A 22,567-nucleotide genomic window follows, 5' to 3' on the forward strand; every position below is an offset into this window, starting at 1 on the left:
TTTTGGAAACTTCTTTGTGCTTTTCAGGATAAGCAATGTAGGTGGTAATTTTCTCATCTCACTGAAGAAACTGGAGAAAATATACCAATAGATTCATGCGAGCAATGTCTTTGGCAAAGAAACTACTATTAAATATATAGGATGAAAAGATGCTTTTCAGGCTGATTGAGGCCCTGCTACTGTGTAACAGTCTTGAACTTTTGACGGTCCTGTATCATTTTGCAAATGAACTGACATATAATGCAGACAGTTCCAGAAAGGTGGTACGCTTTTTAACTTTAAAATTTTGTATTAAATATATTTCTTTTTTCAAATTTTCTTGTGTTCTGCCTGTGGTATTAAATGTTGTTGGTATTCTCAACAGAAAAGCCAAAGAATTACTTTTCTTGTGTAAACCCTCAGCCCTTTGGATTGTACTTAAGAGGTTATCTTAAAATTGGGTCTCCTTCCTTACAATCTAGTATGATGGAAGGTACTAGGTCCGTCTACTTCCCTTCATTCAGCTGTAAGGCTTTCTTAAGGGGGAAGATGGTAGTCTTCAGACTCATCCCAGACATGTTTCTGTATTTCTGCAGGTAGGAAGCCCAGCACTGAATTCCAAAGGGGGAAAATAGGCCTGCATCTAAGAAAAAAATTTCCAGTGTATCACATAATATATATTTGTAACACAAAAAATACACATATATTTTTCTTTTCTTTTTTTTCCTAAACTCAAGTGACATTCATTGGAAAATACTCTATGTATTCTGCCTATGATAGTTTGGACTGAAAACTTTAATTAGTTTGTAGGGCTTTTTATTACTATTTTATCTTTGTTCATTATTTTTTGCTCGGTCTTTGTGGATGTTCTGTATTTTCATCATCAAATAACTTGCTGGCTATTTTTGTCAAACAAGAACCCTGAAACCATCACACTGGAGTGCTGAGCCTATCTGCCCATTCTGTCAACAGGATGAAAGTGAATCTTAAGCTTTTTTAATTACAAGGATAACATGTTCGCTCATCTAATAATGAAGATGGTTAGCAATTTTAAATTTTAATAATCAATTACTGAAAGTAATTCTCCATTAAACCACAAGAGAGCCATTAAATCTCAAAAGATGGAACATGCTGTATGTAACAGTAGCAAAATTTCTATTTTTAAATATCATTAGGGAATATCTGATTTTCATTTCTCTGCTTTTCTTTTACCTTTTTCCTCATGCAGACCATCTCATTTTCAGCAGGAAGACAGCACATGATCTTATAAATAATAAAAGAAAACCCTTGCAAGACTTGATCCAATGTGTGAAATATGTGCTAAAAATCTAATTTGTTTCAATCCAGCATATTTTGACTGAATAATAAGGAAAGTGACTAATTAATATCTTAATACGCTGAGGGCTAGGTGGCATGGTGGGCTTGATACACTCTCCTTTCACCTCAGGAGACCTGAATTCAGATCTTATTGACATTGCAGGTGCTGAACAATTTGGTGGTTTCTCCCTTGCTGCTGGTATAGCTGCCATCTAAAACCATAAAATTCAGTGCTATTGGCAGCTTCAATTATAAGCACGTCGAGAGCTGGAAAGCAGGGACACTACAGCCCTCGAATAGCTTGGTGTGCTTACGTGAGGATGCCTATTCAGTGACAAGCAAGTTGGCAAACGTAAATCGATGGTTGCTTCCAGCAGAAATAAAATAACCCCGAAGTATTGTGGGGGGAGGGAAGCAATAGATCAGTCTTGCCTCAGCTGACAAATAGCTATTTTTCTTTCCAAGGCACTTAAAATTGAAGGCTGCAGAAGTGATTTGGAGTGGTTCATTGATAATGTTGAACTAACGACTAAAAAGTATATTGCTTAAGTATATAACAGTAAAGTATGACAAACATGTAACTTGAGTCCTTTTGTATGGGGGGGAAAGGACCTGAAACAACAGTGCCAGTTTGAAGGAAAAAATAAAGCTCTGAAATGAAAAACTGATACAGTGATTAACTTCACTGAAGACTTTAAGTATCATTTTGGTTTTTATTACCAAGGAGCCACTGATACTACAGAGCGCATGCATCTTTCCAGCAGATAGTAGGTGTATTAGGACTTGCAAAGTTCAGCTTGATTCTTTAGACCCCATCACTGAATTATCCTGTCCCAACATGCCTGATCCCCCAACGTTGGAACAATATGCAGTTGAGGGACTCAACATTAGTTGGCATCTGTTCCCTGTGCTCAGGAAGGAAGGTCTGTGTCTCTAATGGCTTGGCTTAAAGCAGAGCCTGATGACATCAACAGAAATTTTATCAATCTTTTCAAAGGAGCTGAGATACCTTAGGGAGCCCAAGTTTTGTTGAAAATAAGGTGGAAGAAGGTTTAAGAGTCTCACTTTTTTTTTTTTTTAGCCATAGCTCTGTACCACTGGTACTTGGAAAATTCTGTGTTTTGCTTGGCATAAAGCCTGCTGCTGCAGCTGTGATAATTTTGGTTTAGAGATTGAGGAGGAGGGAATTGTCTTAACATGGGACTCTGCATCAGGCTTAGGGCTATTATCATTGCATTAGATACATCTCGTTCTTAGCTTCTGTTTTTATTGATCTAGAAAAAATAACTGCAGATAAGTATGTGGTGCTCTCCTATCTCTTCTTCCAGAACTTCAGGTTACAGATATAAATTGACTCTTTAGGTAAAGTTTCCATATATCTGAAAGCTTAAGTAAGGTAATAACAGTACGGTTTTCAGCTTTTTGGTTAGTTTGAACAAATTTTATTCCCTATCTCAAGCTCTTTGATAAGACTGATAAGAAAACAACTGATATAACTGCAGGGTTGGAGGGGAGGAGCAAACAATCCTTTGAACACAAAGCCATTCTTAGTGTTTGAAATAGAAGCAAAAAAACCTTCAAAATTAAATATAGGTTGAGAACAATTGCTCTGAGCTTAACTTGATTATGTTCATCAATTAGGCAATTTGAAAGAAAAGGTGATTGGACCTGTGGAGCAAAGGGGAAGTATTAACAAGGAGAGGGGTGACAAGGTCACTAACCTCTGTGGCACAGAGGAAGAGACAGTTAATTATCATTTGTGGAACATTAAGGCAATATTTGGGGGTAGAAGGCTGGTGAATAAACCGTAGTATTCCAAAAAACCATTGTCACTTTGTTTTGTCACTACAGTTGTCACTGTAGAGCTATGAATGTTAGTTCTGGTTTTGTCTCTTACTTGTTTCTTCATCTCTTCCTCACTTCAAGGCTGAGAAGTTAGATACGGAATAGTTCTTTTGTGAAAAATATTCTGCAGTAATTATTAGTATTTCTGTCACTTTTATCAGTTCTCTAGTCTCATTTGAGTTCACAGTGGTTGTTAGGAATTAGTTAGCTGAAGCTGTGGATAGCTTTGTAAGGGGCGTAAATACTTTTAGCACAGTGTAGTTATGGCAATTAATGGCCATCTTCTGTCTTGACTACTCTGTGATTGCCTGCTTCCATTAAGTAAAGGATGGCTTGTGGGGTATATGATTCCAGTGATGGGTTTTGCTTTAGGCTTATGGGGTTTGAAGACTAAAAGCAGAATCTTCCACTGTGAGTGAATTTCTTATCAGGTGTGAACTTCTCCTAGTATAAACTGTAATGGCTTAATGAGGTTTCAAGGAAGGCTGGTAGATGACGATCTAGGACACAGATGTATTGGACGCTTCTCTATCTTGAGTATGTACATAGTACATCTTTGAAGAGTAGTCTCCTAAAGGAGTTAGGAAAGTCCCCAGGGTCTAGGTTAAAGGAGCATCTGCAAGGTGTCCTTGGGTTGTTCAAAGTGTTATAAGAGCAAGTCAAGGAGTGTTTGAGAGCCTGTCTTTGTCCTCTGGCAATTTTTGATGTATTTGGAGGCCTGGGGCTTTTGTGGAGTAGGTCTGCAGGTTTCTTATGGTTTTTTTGCAGCTTGGGTACACTGTGCTTTTGGTGCTGTTGTTTCAGAAACTGTTATTGAAGAGAAACTGTTAGAGGGATTTGATCATCTCCTCTTCCAAATTAATCAAATGAAACTTAAAGCTCTCAATTTAGAAACAAGCCAAAACACCTGAAGAAGAGCTTCTGTGCTTGGAAACCTGTCTGTCTTCTCACCGTTGTTTAAAAATCCAATTTTATGTAGTTTGATTAAACCTAAGTTTCCAAGGAGGGATCATCTCTTCTACTTAATGACTGTAGAACATCATGAATACAACAGCACCACTGTTAGTGAACAGAGGTGCATAAGTATATTTGGAGACTCAGATCTTCTCCTGAGTATTTAGTCTTGTGCATAAGCTCAGGAAAATTTTGCTTCTGGACATCCTGACTGTAACTGGTAATGCTGTGATCCTATTAGCGTGCCTGGAGAAATGCTGTTCTTTGTTTCTTTGTTCACCACAACCTTTGTTATTTAACTCTTCCTATTTTCTTCTTCTGAAATGCTTGTCCCTCCTCTCTGTGGTATATTTGGGTTTTTTTAGTTTTGCTCAAGCTGGACTATTTCTGTCTGATTTTGAATTTTTATGGCACTTCTCAAAATTTGAAATTCATTACATCTAATATCCTCTATCCTCTGTGCAGCTTCCCTGCACAGGCTCTGTGCAGCTTCCCTGCTAACCTGGCTGGTGACACAACTGTTGCTCCTTTGAAGTCCCCAACCCTGTCCTGCTGTGCTTTCAGTGCTTTCGGCTGTTCCTGCTCGTTGTAGAGTGAACATAATTTTTCAGGGTACAGAGAGAAGCTTTTAAGTGTAGGCTTACATGTTGCAATGGCAAGAACCCTAGAAATACTTAGATATCACACAGATAAGCAGAAACACCACAAAGTTTAGCACAGCTTCACATCCATAAGTGTTGCCCAACCCTTGGCAGTATAATCAGAACATCTTGCCAGAGTTACTAGTTGTGCAAGCTGCCTTCTGACAGGCTGTAGGAAGGAATGATTAAATGCTTGTTTAATGATGTCTGAATGGAGATGTAACTATCGGCAAAGCAAATCAGCTGCCATCCAGTACTGCACATGAACTGTGGTGTAGACAGATTTTCTCATGCCACAGGTAAGCAGTGCAAATTCAGTTTAATTGCAGCTATATGTGGTAGTGTGTAAATATAGGAGGAAAAAACCCCAAACCTACAGATACAACAGCATGGCCTGTTTCTATCAGCTAAACAGGGCCAATTTGTTTTTGTTTAGGTGTGACTGGAAAGTCTTCCACTACGAAGAAATAAACTTTCCTTGTCTGATTTCCTCCTACTGTGTTCAAAGAGGGGATTATGTTCTGTGTAATAAGCCTGACAGCTGCTAAGAAAAAAATATGACCAGAAATCCTCAGAAAGAGAACTAAAGAAGTTATCTTCAAGAACCTAGGAATTATCTAATTACTCAGGCCAAAGTAGTGATAAAATCTAGCCATTCTTGCCATCCAATCCTAGCCACTTACAGTAACAAACCATGAGGAGTTTGGATAAAGAAAAAAATCTTGTTGGGGATATGTGTATGGGAGGAACTGACTTTTGAAGATGAATTAAAAAATAATCTTTTGTAGTCACATATAGTTTGGCTGTGCAAATGAATATTAGACATGGCAAGGGCTTAAGAGCAAGCAGCAAGAGGGAAGGGGATTCTTCAATATTAGCAAAAGGCTGAAATTAGGCAAGTGGATAATTGCAGCAAATGTTTCTGAAAGCGTTCCAAGATAAAGATGAAGTTGCATGTATATTTAATTGTACACAGTTTTTAAGTCCTGCTGAAGACTGATGCTACTAGATGTTCAGCTGACATAAGACTTCTTTGTAGTATAAGCAGAATTTAAATAATTTTGGTGATCGTAGGGACGGTTTTTGAGGAAGAGTGGGGAAGAAGGGCTGGTGTTGAGGTCTTGAGATGGATAGTTAGGGGAAGAGGTTGGTTTCTTCTTTACTTTCATCCTCCCAGGATATCTGAATCCATCCCTCACCATTTCCTCAGAATGTGTATTTATTATTTTTCCACCAGGCACCTGCTTACCTCCACTGCTACATGCTCTTTGTAAGCATGAGCTCTGGCACCTTTCTGTACTGCTGAAAGGGACAGCACTGGCTCTTATTACAGGGCAAGGAAGGGCTGATCCCAAGGGAGCGGTGGGGTAGAAAACTTTCTTGTCCCTACTGCTGCCAGAGTTTGGGGGTAGGAATTGCTCTGGTGTGTGACAGCTGCCTCCTGAGGTGAAGACTCCAGTGTATGTTCTCTTGGTGAGAACAAGAGGCGATGACTGTTGTGGAGTGACCTGGAACTGCTGACTGTTGTCTTCTCCAGCGCAAATAGAATGACAGTGGCTTGTGGTGACAAACTACTTTATACCTCTAATGCTTTCAGGCAGTTCTGGTGTGACAGATCCCTTGCTAACATCTGAATGCTAGTTAATGATCTAATGGCCTTTTTGGGCTCAGGACTGGTGTACTAGAAAATAGTGAATATCAGTGAATACATCTTCCAGGTGAGGCAGGAAAAAAAGGCTAAGGATTGCTCTTGCTCTTGTTTCAAAATCTGTTTTCAAGAGTTTGAGTCCCCTCTCCTAACCTTGAGACGAGTGCCCATTGGTCAGCAGGATTGTTTGGTTTATCATTTAGAAGTTGACTGGGCATTGCAATGATGTGTCATGCTCAGTTATACCTTGTGATTTGTTGAATAAAGGAACTGAAAAATCCCACAGCTTCTCCCTTCCCCTGTCTCCAAGTGAATGGCTCTGAATATAAAAATAAATTGATCAGTATGATCAACTGCCTTCCTCTTTGACCCTCATAGCATACACTCAAACGTTGCAGTGTTTTCTTTCCCTCCCCTCTCTCTAGCTCCCTCTGTTTCTGCCCCCTGCAAGATTCTTGATTTAATAAATTGCTGGTGTTCTTGCTTCCTTTATTCAGATGAAGGTCCAGTCTGCATTGAAGGCATGTAAGAGTTCTGGGACATAAAATTAAAACTTCTAAAATTTGTTTTTGTTTATTTCTTTTAGTGACTTAATGAAAAGTGCTCGCTGAGTTTAGGGGTTCAGGGATCAGATTGTGTTAGAGTTTTTTTAAAAGTCTTTCTTGACATTTAAATTTAACTAGAAGAATTACCCTTTTGACAGCTCAAGACTTTCTTTTTCCATGCATACTTGCATAACACAGTTCAGGTCTTTCAGCCAAGGTGCAAATTCAAGGTCCTGACCACCTGTGGTCATTAAAAACTTCATGGCACATTTATTTACTTATTTATTTATTTATTTTATTTATTTATTTATAAGAGGAGAAAAGTTAATGCCAATGACCTGGCCAAATTCCAGCTTCAGTAATTACATTCTGCCATCCTAAAAATATCTTTGCTGTTTTCAAATGGAAAATCTGCTCTTAGTTTTCTTCCCCACAATACTGCCTGGTGATGCTGAGTGCTATAAAAACCTTCAATGTGGACCAGACATGTTTAAGCATAGACTCAGGCAGTCACCGTTTGCTTAGCTCTTTCTAGAGCTGTCGACCTTGTGCTAAACACTTGCATGCACACAAATAGCTAAAAGGAGTTCTGCGTAATTCATAGTTGAAGTTTGAATCTCAGCATGTAATAGCTTCTTTCATGATGAAAGCATTTCATACCTCAGAGGATTTTTACTATTTGTCTCATGTTTCTTTATGAAGAGTTCAAAGTACTTCTAAGAATGTTTGCTACTCTTCTCTGTAAAGTTTCTTTTTTTTTTTCTTTTTTCTTATGGCCAGAAAAGGAAGAATATTTAGGAAATATTTAGAAATTTAATACTGCTGCTTGGTTTGTTTCCTCTGGTTCTTGGTCATATGAACAACCATCAAAATATAATCACGAAGCACCAAATGCTATTCTTGTATGGTCCTTGTATTCACCAATGCTAAAATAAAAATTGTTGCTCTTCAGTGTTTCTCACTAGCATACTGCCTTCCACGAGCCTGGTGCTATTTAATATACATGTATTTTGATAAGGCATTTTCTGGAGGCTTACTTTTGTGGGTAGGGAAAGGATAAGAGTGTAAGGGAGGTGATAAAATTGCTTCATTCAGTTCAGCTTTGCATTTAAAGGCAGGCCTAAGTAAACAGCAGATTATATTAATTTAAAATTAATTCATACATTGAATATCTTTTGAGTTATGTAGCTAATGATTAGGCACTGAAACATTTGCACAAGAGTATAGCTGTGGAGTTCTCACGAGCAGAGGGTTGGGGAGAAGTCCACATGGTGTGCTGGGATGTGCTAAGGGGAGTACAGTTCATCTGAAGAATTTGATAAATGTTTTAGAACTTCTCTAACCCAGTTAGTATAGTTTGTTTTGCCGTTTTGCTAATGAATTCCCTGTACAGTGTAGCCTTATAAATAAAACCAGCTTCACCATAAGCTGAAACTAGCTTTCTCCTTAAAACCACATACTACAATAAAAATTGAAAGCAATACACCAGGAATAATCTCAAAGTTTGTACCCCATGTGTGTAATCAGTGGAACCTACTAAAATGTTTGAAGACTGCATCTGTTTCACCACATTAAAAAGAAAAAAAAAATCCAATCTAAAAGTAAGAAAAGAAAAAGTAAATTGTCAAATTCTGCAATGCTGGTATAATGATTACTGGACATACATATTCAAAAAATACACATGCGATTTCTCAGTATGATCATGGGAAGACGTAATTTCTTACTGCCATGACTGCAGTTTTGTTAAGTAAAACTTGCAAAACACACCACCACAAACTTTGGAAATGCAGCTTTAGCATTGTTCTGTGTTCAATAATTAAATACAAAATGCAAGAAGTTGCCTTCTTGACTTTCAAATCATACTTTTGCCACATCCAAAATGAAACACAACTGCAGGGTACTAATAAAAGTAGGCATGACTAGGCAAGGTAATTTCCTCCTGCATTAATCTTAAATTCTTTAAGAGTCATCAGAGTTTTATTTCACTGGTTCTGGTTTAAATGGCTGAGTTTAACAACACATTAAAACTTGCACTGGGAAGATCAATTTCAAACAAATGCTCCCTTTGCAGTTGTGCCTGTATGAAGAAAAACAATCTTCTGTTGATCAGAAATTCAGTGTACTTTAAACTGCATTTGAAGGAGTCAAGTGACTCTTGTGTATGTTTTAACAGGGCTGGATGCTTATGTCCACTCGTTTTGTGAAGAGCAGTTTAATTTTAACAGCAGGACAGTGTTTCTTTCTGCTCTGAGACTCACTGAGCACAGAACGGATGAGTAACTGTCAGGGAGCAGGTTGCAAGAAAACACAACCAAAGTCCTGCTGCACAGTAGATCACTCATAAGCAATTTTTTTTTCCTTCTTCTTCTAAGTGACAGTCTCTAGCTCAGATCCCTAAGAAATCAAACCCACTTTTAATCTGATTTGCAAATTTACCATTCTTCCCCTCTGGGCTCCCTTTTGCTGGAGACTGGTAGGATAGAAAGGGCCCCAGTTTAATTTCCTGAATTAAGGAACACCCTTAAATGGGCTCTTCTCCATGCCCAGTCTCTGCGTTGCAGAGGAGATGACCTTATTTATGCTACAGTTGAAAAAAATAAGGCAAGGTAATATTGCATCATGCAACCCTTGTTCATTTCTGTAATCCTAAAATGGATAAACGCATATCCTAGTCAATGGAAAGGTGGGTAAGACAACCCTGTTGTATGACTGTGGGCGTTGTTTTATGCCTTGGCATTTGGAGATTATTTAGGTAGTGAAAGCAATAGGTAAGAATGAATTATTGTAACAGCAATCACGCTTCCATTTAAATAGTCCTAGTGAAATCTTTGCAACTATTTATATGGGGTAAATATAATCACAGTCTAAACTTCCTGATTTCTGAATTGTGTTATCTGATGTCTGGAAGCAATATTTGTACCAAGCAGCCAAACATAATTAAACTTGACTTCTGTTGCTTAGTAGCATGTACATAATTTCATGTTTATGTTTAATTTTCAGTGATTTTTAGCTGACATCAATGCAGAAGCACTCAAGTATTTTTGCAGGAGACTAAAATAGCTCTTGCTGAATTGTGTTGCCTTTTGGCCTTGACTAAGCTAGCTTGGTGGCTGGTGGTGCTTATGGGGCAGGTGCCTCTGGAACAACAATGTAGATATGTCATCATCAGAGCTGTTTCTCATCAAAAGGCATGCGATAAAGTTTATACAGCTCTCATCCTTGGGAGGAGCTTGCAGGAGCTTGCAATCTGGTCTGGTTGGCTTTTTTTTTTTTTTTTACTTCTTCAGGTTTTTATTTCATGGATTAGTCTCTCTGCTCCAGGGCTTCCAAGTGTTATATGTTTTATCAATCACAGCCATCCCTGCTCACCTCATGCATTCAGCTGGCTACGGGCAAAGTCTGTTTGACTAGTTTCTCATAGGTTAGTAAAGGGTCAATTTTGTAAGCAGCAATCAAGTGGCCTTGTATTTCTTTTCTTGATTCCCCACCATGTTAGACATACTTGGTTTTTTCTTTTTAACTTGGAAGTAGCAGAATTAGTATATGAAGAAGAGAAAGTTCTTCAGTCTACCAGATACTATTCCTAGCTGTTATCCCCCATCAGAACTGACTATTTACCCACCATCTGCACCAGATACCCTAGCAATAGTCGTACCTTAATTAACCAAAACGTGCCAATGTTCCCACCAACTTCTCCGTTCATTCTGACAGCAGCAAGCATTGCCTCTGCCAGCCTCTAGTGTCCTTAGCAGTTGGAGCTGCTAATTTTTCAGTTACTACAATAAGTTGTCAGTGATAATTTTCAGACAACTTTCAAATATGCATATTAGGTAATTAAATTTGCAATAAGTGTCACTCTGTTATGCTAATGTTAAACATGCAATCCTTTCCTTGTCCTTCTGTATTAAGCCTTTTCTAAACTGATGTGTCAATAACTAATTTTTTCCAGCTGTTCTAGATCAACAGTTATTTTCTGAGCTGTGATCTAAAAAAAAAAAATGCATTTGCCTCACTTATACTCTATACAAATGAAATGTAGCACCTTCAAAAGTCACTTTATTGCATTCAGGTGTCATAGTCTAGCTTCTAAAATTACTTTTCTCCTTTAGTACCACATAACACTTGAAGATATAAGATACATGCTTGTATTGCTTCTATTTTGGGCCTTTTGAATCTGTCAAGGTGCAAGACCAACAAACCTCTAACGTAGAAAAGTCTTGGATTACTAAGAGACTATCTTGTACCCAGAAAATCTACTAATTGCAAGTAATAAAGTTTCAAAAATATAGAAATCTTTCCTTTTAACTGTCACTCTTTTTCTCTTCAAATAGTTTCCTAAGAAGGAAATTGTTCTTATTGGGGTTGGGGTGGATCAGAGCTCAATCCTTTCAAAAGGCTCTTTCTGAGGCATTTTGCTCTTTAGATTTCCTGGTATAGGACTCTGAGGTTATTCTTACTTTTACTTAATTCTCAAGTTTTATCTCCCAAATGTGAGACTTTAACAGCTGTCCAGGCAGAGAATCAGGCTATTTGTATATCACCATTTTTAGTGGTGGACCTGGTAGTATTAGGTTAACAGTTGTACTCAATGATCTTACGGTTCTTTTCCAACCTAAATGAGTCTGATTCACCAGGATTCTTGCAAGTTGCCCTGCCTGCTTCTGCCGTTCCCCCTTCATAGTGGAAGCAGTAACACAACTTTATTAAGACACTTGTTCCTTCATCCTTTTTTACTACAGAATGGATAAAATTCTGAGTTGTGATAATCAGAACAGAAGAAGCTGTCCTTGATGAGAAAGACAAGGTGGGAGGTAACTTCCAGGTACTAGGGAGTCAAGCTGGACCCCTGCCTAAATAATCTTTAGAGAATTTTCTATGATCATGTATTCCTCTTGTCCTAAAAAAAGAAAAGCAAAATAATAATTGTTCTCCCTGTTGACTATGACTATTTGTGAAAAGCAAACTAAATCTGTTTTTCCTTTACCCCATGGTTCCTAAAACAGTGCCTACTTATACATGCTCGGTAAAACCTAGAATGATCCTAGTAACATATTTTCAGCAGTGGCAGTGGTATGCCCTAAAGATGTAAGACTTTCTCCCCTGTGGCAAGCTTATGGACTTAACTAGCAACCATGGTACAAATTTATTTTCAGCCATGAGTGAGGACTCCCTTAGGTACAATAAAAAAGGTGGGAGCAGGTAACTAGGCACTTGGCAGAATGAAAGCATGAAACAGTTGTTTGCACTTGGTTTGCTATATTCTAGAATGATATTCCTTATTGTACGTGTACATTGTAGACGTTCTAGAAGACTTTATCTGCATGGAATATGTAACATAAGAGGCTACGTGCATTTACCTACAGAAAGCACGTATTATGACTGAAAAAGTGACCATATATTTCAAGACTGTGTTGTAATACATACGAATCAGGGAGCAGAGCTAATGCAGTGTGTGTAATCTCAAGCCTTGTCACTTCCTGATTGTGAGCTCTTCCCAGAGCAGCCTTAATGTCAAGAACTGCATCCCTGCCAGATTTCAACTTGCTCATCCAAATGGGCTCAGACTTCTTTCGTGCGGCCCTTTTAATGTAATCACATATAAGGTGATCTCTATGTTTAAACCAAAACAACTTTGAAATTAATATTGCAGCAGAGCCAATTTTTTTCAAAAAATCAACAAAGTTGACTTGGAGAGTGAAATGTCTGCTGTCAAATGACTAAGCCCCACTTTTGGGAGTTTACAACACAAGTTCTGACCATACTTAAATCGAAACAGTGACAAGGTGATTACATGCAGTCTTGATGTCTTACTCAGGATAGGAAATAGAACATAATAGATTTTTGTGCAGAAGGGTGCTGAATGCCCTAGTTTTTCCATGCTAATATAATTTAAAGATAGGTATGTGCAGAGAACTGTCCCAAAGGAAAAATTCTTTATGAAGATAGTTTGCTTTGTTGTACGTGTTTAGTATGCAGAGGAAGAAATTCCTTTTTTTCTTCTTCATCCACCAGCTGAAATACAAGAATACAAAACTCTGGAGTGACTTTTCTTTTAAATACTGCTGTTATTAGGTTTACCCAACCTTATAAGATGAGCTTACAAAGAGAGCATAGTTACCAGTGCCATAGAACTTTATTGATTATAAAAAACCCCCAACCAAACAAAACCCCACAACTTCTATTTTTCTTGTTGCTATATCTGGTTTTGTGATTGCCTTGCTTTGAAGTATTATGAAAAGTCCCATGATGACATAAGCTCTCATTTTCAAAGCTTTCCAAAGAAAGCCCTATGACATAACAAAATTAACATGAAGTTAGTCAGCCACAAGAGATTCAAGGTGAGGTTTAAAGTGCTTCCAAATCCTCTGTGTAGCCTATACAGTTAGTTGTGTGTTTGGACCTGCAGGTATACATGCCCTTAAAGGGTCACAGTACAGCTGTTATGACACCAGATGTAGCAATACCTGACACTGATGTTTAGGGGCCTCATTAGCGACATAAAACCTCTACTTTGGCTTTTCTGACTGGTAGAGATTTACCGATAGTATAAATGATCAGATTTACTGATCTCTTATGCAAAGACACTTATAAGGCAACCATCTAAATTAGTCAATAAGAAATCACGATTACAAGCAGTATTGAAGTACTGCATTAAATTTTCAGAGCTTGAACATCTACCTCTATGTGATATCTATAACTTTAAGTTATCTCTTGGTGTTTGATCCTTGGAGCTGTTTCTTTACAAAAAGCAAAATAGGATATTCCTTTCCTGAAAGGAATTTCTGTCTGCTGCTATGAGGTGTTCAGCAGAAGGAGCATCAGTCAGACTGGTGGAGGCTTGAACCTATATCAGGTTCAAACCCAATCTCCTTTTTCAGTGAGAGGCCTCACTATCTTGTAGTATATCTAGGTTGTTCTTGCCCTCCTTCTTTGCAGAAAAGATGTGCTGGCCTGAAGGGAACAAGCAGGACTTCTGGCTGGAGCACTTTGCTAGGAACAGGAAATCTGTGCTCTGCTTCTTGTTCCAGTGACTGTGTTTTACCCATTAACTGTTTCATACAAAGTGCATGAAATCTTGTTCATAAAAGCAGCTTCCCAGTGGGCTATCTGAATACACGGTTGTTCAGTGCTCAAGAATAAGAGGCTTCTGGGTGTATTTAGAAGCAGAAGAGAGTAAGTCCCCATAGTCCAGTGAGTGTTGTGAAGAGATACCTGAACTACAGGCTCAAAAATGAAACCATGTTACCAGTGGCTACCCTGGCTGTGCTGATCATCACATCTCAAGAAAGCTAATATGGTTAGACTGCTTCTGGTATCTGAGATGACCCGGGAATCTTATGGGCTATTGGCTTAAGTGTAGGCTGCGTCAAAATGTAGATACTTTGTGCTGTTTCAGACAGTCTTGGAGCATTCAACATATCTGCACATGGCCAGAAGATGTACTATGGGAAACCTGTGTGTTTCTGAAGTGGCAGCTGGAGACCAGACAAAATACTCCAGGATTCCTACAAAAGTACTTGTAATGGGTTGCAACTGAATCCCATGCCTGGGCACAGCTTTGGACATCTATGGAATTAAGCAAGCATCTAGAGGCTGGTACTGTTAGATTTCTGAACATGAATCTGCCCAGTCCCACTCTAGCCCATCAAGTATGTGTGCATGACTCCACTAAAGTGGAAGGGAAGGCATAGGCTGAGATTACTGGCCAGATGGCTAAGCTGCCCCCTGGGGAGGTAGGACGTATGGATTTGAACGTTGTCAGACAGCAGAGGAAATTGATACCTTACCACAATTTAATAACACACTTGAGTGTCTGCTCAAAAGCGCCTATTGGGAGTGTCTGAGTTGCAGAACAGATGCTCTCCATGGTGCAACTTGCAGTCTTACTCCCTGATTGTCTAAACTGAATCCTTCTGGATTGACTATGAACTTAAGGTTCTCTCTGAGGGGACCTCTCCAAGGGGACGCTGCTGAAGACCTCACTCTAACCTGCAGTCTGAACACAGCCACACATGTGTCTGGGTGCCAGCAGGCACAGGGCAGCGTTGTCTTGCAGTGCATGCGTAGCTAAAATGCTTGAATTATGATACCTGTGGAGTCCTGCTGTGCTGCACCCTAATATTTTCTTGTCTGTGAATATGCATATCTAGGTGGCTTATAGACAGATCAGACGCTATTTTTTTTAACCTAGTCTATGCTGGACTTACATTGCAATGTCTTCGTCCACAGAGGTTCTCCTCCTTCTTCAAAACTTTAATGTAATAGAGTCATAACATAGTTTGAAGTTCAGTTCATAGAGCAAAAAAGTTATTTTCAACATGTCGTTGTGTGTTTTGCTCCAAACTGCTTAGCTTTGAGGTCTTTGGAGCACAGTCAAATCTTTGCTACGTGTATGGAAAGGACTTCACATGACACAGACTCCTGTATCCCTGATGTTTGGGTGCCATTTTGAAATGCAAAGTAATGATATTGTAGTTACAGTTTTTCAGTGAGAATGGGAGGGAATAATAAAGCTGCATTGTAGATTTTTGGTAAAATTAACCTTAAAGATTTTATTCTAAGAATGTAAACTTTCTGTTATGATTTTGTACTGCAGTGACACCTACAAATACAGTTTTCTCAAGCTGAAATTATATCATTTGTATATACTCTCAGGATGACCCCTCTTCTTTTTTGTTAAATCAAAGGTGGAAATTATGATGAAGTAAGCTTCCAATGTCTTATTTGTTTTTTTTAGTTCCCTAGTACTCCATGAACCACTCATTCAGGCAACAGCTATAAATACATAGTGGCAGACAAACTGTACAAATGAACTCAGAGCTATATATATATGAGAAAGAAAGAGGTTTTTGCACTGGTTAAAGTGGAAAAAGGAACATTTCCCTGTGATATCAAAATACAGCTTGATGGAAGATATGCACAGGCGTACAAGCACACACAATTACTGCTTGAGCTTATGAAAATGTAGCTCTTAATATCTGTTCTAACCTCCATTAGGAATATTATAGAGCTGCAGTCTGCATCTATATTGGTTATTTAACAGTGATAGTGCATATTGTAATTGATCTAGATAAAGATGTTAGCATAAAATATGGCAGATGTGCTTAAACCTTATGTCCCGATGTAGTCATGCTAGCCAATGATGGCTTAATTTTTCTTTGAGATAAAATGTGCAGCTCCACGTTGTAGCTTGGTATATCTTTTAAAAGCAAAATTCCTGTGCATCTTTAAATAAAGTGACAGGCTTTTTATCAAAGAATACAGATAATTAAGTGCTGAAACTGAAAACCATCTTGGAGTGAAGAATTCTGCTGATTTTGTGTGCGTGATTGTTTACAGATTTCATTCTCCATTTGCTCCCAAAGAATACACTTAAACACTCAATCAATGAATAACCTACAGCAGTTTGTTGTAGATTCAATAATGGGGAATGGTGCATTGTACCAGGATAGTCAGATATACCCATAGGGAGTGTCAGTGGTCAAAATGCTTCCATTGCCAGAAGGTAGTCTGAAAATGGTCTAGAAATTCAATACAGCATTGACCCTACATTGTATACATGATCTGCAGTCAGTTTCTCAAGCTTACTTGAAGTTTAAAAAACAGCCATTTTAATTCTAGGATCCAAAATATGTATATAAATATATATTCTGGATTAAAACTATTTTTCTTTCTCTGAAGTTGTAAGTTTAAGAGGTGGGTTTTTGTGATTTGTTCTGCCCTTCCCACCCCCCCATATATGTACCTTCTTATCGTTTTGTTTTAGCACAAACAGATTTTATGACAGTGAGGTTTCTGAAAATACAGTCTTAGGAAATTTACACACAGCCCCATCCCCCCCCATTGTCAGATATTTCTACCTGGTCTGTCTCTGACACCAAATGTTTTTGAAATGCATAGCAATACCAAATTTCAGACAATATGTATGTTGCTAGACTTACTGAAAAGCTTTAGCTCCTGCTGATATGAGAAGCTGTCTTGAGGTGTGAAGTTCATGATTCTGTCCTTTAATGTAGAAGTTTATTTAAATATTTGAAATTGAAACAAAAAATATGAATGACATTTTTTAATATAAACTGAAGATCATATTTCTTATTTGGTTTACCACAGTAGACAGAATTATAAATATTTTTATTGTATAAAAGAAAACAAAATCCATCTCTAACTGTGCATATTTTTATTCTCTGTTTTTGTTTTTAATTTTTTTTTTAGAGTGGGAGTAATAAGTTTCTGAATAATCTTACCTGCTACCCTGCTTACTCCCAATGCCCAAATGGATCCTGTGCTGCGAATTCTTGGATGGAACAGAAACTTCCTGCTAATTAACACGTCCCTGCCTTGCTCCAGTCTACCAACCATTCTAGGTGAGTCAGAGTTTTATTCTGCAGTGTTTTTCTTATTTTCTAAATTGCCAGTGAAGGTCTTGCTAAACTAAAGCAAAAGTGTGCATTACGTGGCCCTGTGCTTCAGACTGATGTGTATTAAAGTGAGCATTACTACTAAATACTTAGAAAAGCAGTCATTAGACTTAGTGCCTTGAGTTATACATAGGACCATAAAGTGAGATTACACCACTTGCAGTTCTCAATGTCAGGATTTGTACAGTGTCACAGGCTAGTTTCAGAAAAGAGCACAGAACTTTAGTGTTTGCTTCCCAAATGGAAGTCTGATTGTTCTATTAAAATAGCAGCCATCAACTTTTTGGTCGAATTCAAATTTTTAAGAAGATCTTTCTCCCTTGAGATTGTTTGCCATGATGAAATATTTTAACTGCATCTTATTTAACAGATGCAAATGTTTTGTAAAAGCAAGAGAGCAAAATAACCTTTGAGCTTTTTCTGAAGCCTAGAAGTGTTTTGTTTTGCCAGTTGTCTATGAAAGTTCAGTGCATAAAAGGTTAGGAGCCTGACTTTTTTCTGTCTTGTACATCTTTGAAAAATTGGTTTATGGCGAGTCATACATCATGTAGCTAAGACATATGGGAATAGTTAAAGATTAAGGTAAATAGACAAATTGAACTGCTTTAAATCATTTTTCCCTGTTTCGCTTTTATGAAAGAGCTTATGAACAAAAGTTGACATTAAGCAATCACAATAGGCTATTCTATATATTTTAGACAGTGGTAAAGACTTTAGTGTCAGAAAGTGTTGCATCACTGATGCTTATATCAATTTGATTGGTGTCCAAGTTTTAAAAATGTTACTTTGTCAAGTCATAACCTTTTCTGAGTCTTTCATTTGTCATTGTTTTGATGATTATATCTTTAAAAAAAAGGGGGGGGGAAAGAAAAATGTTCTGTGCATCAGGAATCATATCATAGTTCATAAGACTTATCAATTGTTTGGATAAAATTAGCACTTTTGTCATTCTTATGTAGTATGATTGCTTAGATGTTTTGGTGTAAATGTTTAATTTTAAACACAAAGATTAGCAATTTCACTGAAGAATAGTATGCTAGAAATGCATTTTCATGAAATGTCAGAACACAGTTTGGCTTGCAAAGTCATAAGTGAGAAGATTTTAGTCACATGTAGTCACCATAGCCTGGCTGTTGTTGATAATAGTATTGCCATGAGCGGGGGCCTTCCAGGCCAAAAGACAGAGTGTCAGCTGACAAAGCAAGGTAATTCAGAGTATAAACTTGATATAAGCAGACAAGCATTTTTTGTTCTTAACTGGTCCAACAAAATACGCTATTCTGTAGTCATAGAATAACTAAGAGGGAATGTATCTGTTTTGTCTATATGTGTTCTTTTGAGTCTTTGGCTGGAACTTAAGAAATGAGAAACAATAGGCATTCGCACTAAAAATGCTATCTGTGATTTAAAGTGTTCTTTCTTTTACTTTGTGATTTCAGAACAATTATTTGTGTTGTCATTCTGAAGGGCTGGGAGCTGGGGTGGGTGTTCAAGATGTCGTTAAGATGAATTGACCATGTCTAAATATTTGTGTACTATAGGAAGCTTTAGGGGGAAAACAACCAAGCTACCAGTAGGAATTTTATTCAGATCCTTGGGGACAGCTTAGCCAAGCAATCTTAAATTAAAACACCAGTTTCCTCCAAAATGGAGGCTAAATATAATGATTGTTGTCATGCTTTTACAACTGTTGTGGATAACGTGACTACATAGCTACATGAAGTTTTACTCCTTTATGATACTTGCTTCTTATTTGACTGTAGGGAGATCATTGCTACACATAATTTGTAGGCCTTATATTTTTATTTGTCTAGTACCAGTCTTGTAACTAATCGCTAATTGGTTTTATTTTTGCTGTATGCAGTAATACTAAATCAGTTTCTCTAATCATGGTAAAAATTGGTGGTTTAAATCAATCTGTATATAAACCCCAAAAGTTCTGAATATTTATTCTTTTGCAAAAGGTACTTTTATATCCAATACAGATGAGGGACTAAAACATAGAAACAAAATGAGATTTAATGCTGGGAATGCTCTTCTCTATAGCAAGGCAATAATATTGCTTTGTAGCTATTTTTAATGGGTCACTTATTGTTTTGAATTGGAGGATGTATTTGGACTGTTTCTGTGCACTATGTAAAAACCAGGCACTGATTATTTTCAGTGCCATGGATATCAGTGCAGGTTTTAGCCTCTGTGGTAGGAAAGTGTTTGTTTCCTGAAACCTTTTGCTATCTTCCCTGTCCATCATATCAGCTAAAAATAAAGCAACTGAACAAAATCTTACAATATTAAAATAATTCTTAGGTGACATACATTCCTTTAAATTAATGGAGAAATGACTCTCTACTTTTCTAGATTAAATTTGGATATTAACCTTGATCATTGAATTACATTGCAATGTTTTAAGTTAAAAAGATATATTAGCATGATTTTCTAGAGGTAAGGCAACTTCTCTCCCTCTTTTTCTTAATATCGGCTGTGGAACGAGTGCCGCCGGTAAGCTTAGCATGACGTCCAAATGTAGCTGTTTAGGCAAGGGAGCTTTGACATTTCAATCACAAGAGGGAGCTGTTGGAGCTAAAACTACTAGAAATGCGCACTTACGCGTTGCCGTTTTAATCAATACTGCTCAGTTCTAAATATTTAATGAAATACATTAACAATTATTAGTTTCCACCATCACACCCTATGACTACCACTGACATGCATTTTCTAAGAGAAGTATGAAAACAATAATTAAAGTGAATAAACCTATACATTGGTAGTAATATATTTGGCGTGTGTGTGGGAACAACAGCCAATCTTTTCTCCTTATGTTGGTGACAAGCTTAAATCTGCTTCAAAGCAAACAGTCTTGTCAAGCAGTGAAACATTACTTTCGTTATAGAAACCTTTGTTATTCATTTATGCTGTTGTGTATCAAAAGTCTGTGGGTCCAACTTTTCTAGTGGCTCTGGTAGGAAATTGAGCACACACATGAATGTCATATGGTGAAGAAAGTCAGTTTATATGAAAATTGAAGAATTATATGTTTTCCCCCTGTAGTTATGCACAAAGGCAACATTGTCAGTTGCCTTTCTTAGACCTTCCCTGCAGGCATGATCAGACTCAAGCAGACAGCTATTTTCCTTTAATTTTCCACAGCAAGCCAGTAATGCTTATGATTATTGTGAAGTCAGGAAAAGTTTAGTTTCATCAAGTGACATGTAGTGTTGCAATTAGTTACTTAAGCACTTCTTATAAAATTTTCTACTATGGTATCTAGCTTGTCAGATGCAGCTAAATATTAGCATCTCATATTAAACAGGAGGGTTAAAAACTCCTAGTAGAAAGCACAGCTGACAGCTCTCAACATGAGCTGAATGATCACTCGCAATTGTAATCGATTCTGTAAGTACTGAACACAAACCCCCAGGCAATTGAGGAAAATAGGATGATGAAGGACTGCAAACTAATACGTTACACATCTTCATTGATTAGTCATTGATTAACCATTATTTTTCTGAATGACAAACAGCTAGTGGTAAAGTAACTGAAGCTGATGATTTATTTAGATGTTAGACAGAAGATGACTTCTTTATTCAGCTGATCATGAGCTAATGCGAAATTAGAAGACAGCAGCAGTTTAAGAATAAAGGCAGGTTTATAATCCTTTTTGACAGCATTCCTAGATTCAAAATGTTTTTACTGGAAAGAAATTTAACTAGGCTTTCAAGCAACACATGAAATTCAAATGCGGATCGTCTACATGGTACCTGTAGTATAACTACATTTAAAGAGAAGATCATTTTATAGACTTGGTATTTACAAGAATATTGATCAGTGTTTATTGAACTTTTAATTTAATTCTCTGTTTTGTTCAGTGCCTTATTGGCAATTAAACACAGCTGCAGAAACAGCAGAATAATGGTTTGCAATATACCTACTATCTTTATTATTCTGAAAACAACTCCAAACCCTAGCTTTGAACACCCCATGGAATTAGGAAACACATAATTAGGAAGCAGTCTATGCATTTGGAGATCAGTTTTTTCTTTAATACATATCAAACATCTAGTTATAATCAGCTCCTACCAATACAGTATGAAGTAAAACTGATTGCAGTGGAACAGTGGAAGGTGGTGGGGGGTTTGGAGTGGTTTCTGCCAGTCCAGTGGACTTGTGTTGAGAGTCCAGTTGACATTTTCCCGTTCTGTTTTCTTTTGCACCCTCTTTTTTTTTTTTCCTTCCTCTGAAGAGGGAACAAATCTATTCCTAGTGAATGTAGTGCTTAAATCAGTTTAAGGCAAGAGGCCTACGATACTGTCTGAGAGATTCCCTGGTACAGTCTACTTCAGCTATGAAAGTATTGTGGACAATGCCTGTTATTTTTCAGTGATGAATCATTAGAATTCTTCACTTTTCTTTTTCATAGCATTAATTGTGATGAGCTTTTTGTAAGCACATGGATATGTTTCTTCATAGGAATTTTGTTCTAAATTAACAGTAATTAATGTGCGCTTAATATAGACTGCTAGTGATCTGTGATGTGTATTAACTAGTTATCAGAGAGCGTTTCAGTGAAAGATGTGTGCTTTCAGGAAATATGAATGTAGAATAACTATTTAAGGGAAATTCATCACCATTGCTAGATTTAAAGGTTAATTATCGTATCACATAAATTAAGAAAAAGAAAGATGGCAGTATACCATAGAACTGCAGTTGAAGTGCAAATGTGCTTGATTCTACCTCTAATAACTGTTCCATTATTAGATATACAGTTGTGTAATTCTGTCATCTTCTGGTCTTAATAGTTTTCTAATTCTGTAAATTAATACATTAAAATATCACTACACACTTTGCCAACTCTTTATACATCAAATTTCCTCCCCCCATTTTCTGGTGAACACTTACCATATACCTTTTATTTTTTGCATGTATTTTCATGAAAGGCTTACTTACAAGTGGATAGCAACTAATATCCAGCTGGATACTGATATCCATTTAGTATGAACCTCTGCCAAACTTTTAGCTTTACCATTGAAATGTTTTGTCAACTGGCACTACAGCATGATCTTATTTCTGGGTTTGAGCATTTTTTTAACATTAAAAACAATAAAACCCTATGCTCTTTGCTTTCAGATTTGTAACTTGCTTGCAGAAGAGCTCTGGGACAGTAGTGAATTTATACCATTATTATTTTTGCCTTTCTGCCAACAGACTAAAGTTGATCCACTT

The sequence above is a fragment of the Harpia harpyja genome, chromosome 7 (assembly GCF_026419915.1).
Source record: "Harpia harpyja isolate bHarHar1 chromosome 7, bHarHar1 primary haplotype, whole genome shotgun sequence".
Classification (NCBI taxonomy): domain Eukaryota; kingdom Metazoa; phylum Chordata; class Aves; order Accipitriformes; family Accipitridae; genus Harpia; species Harpia harpyja.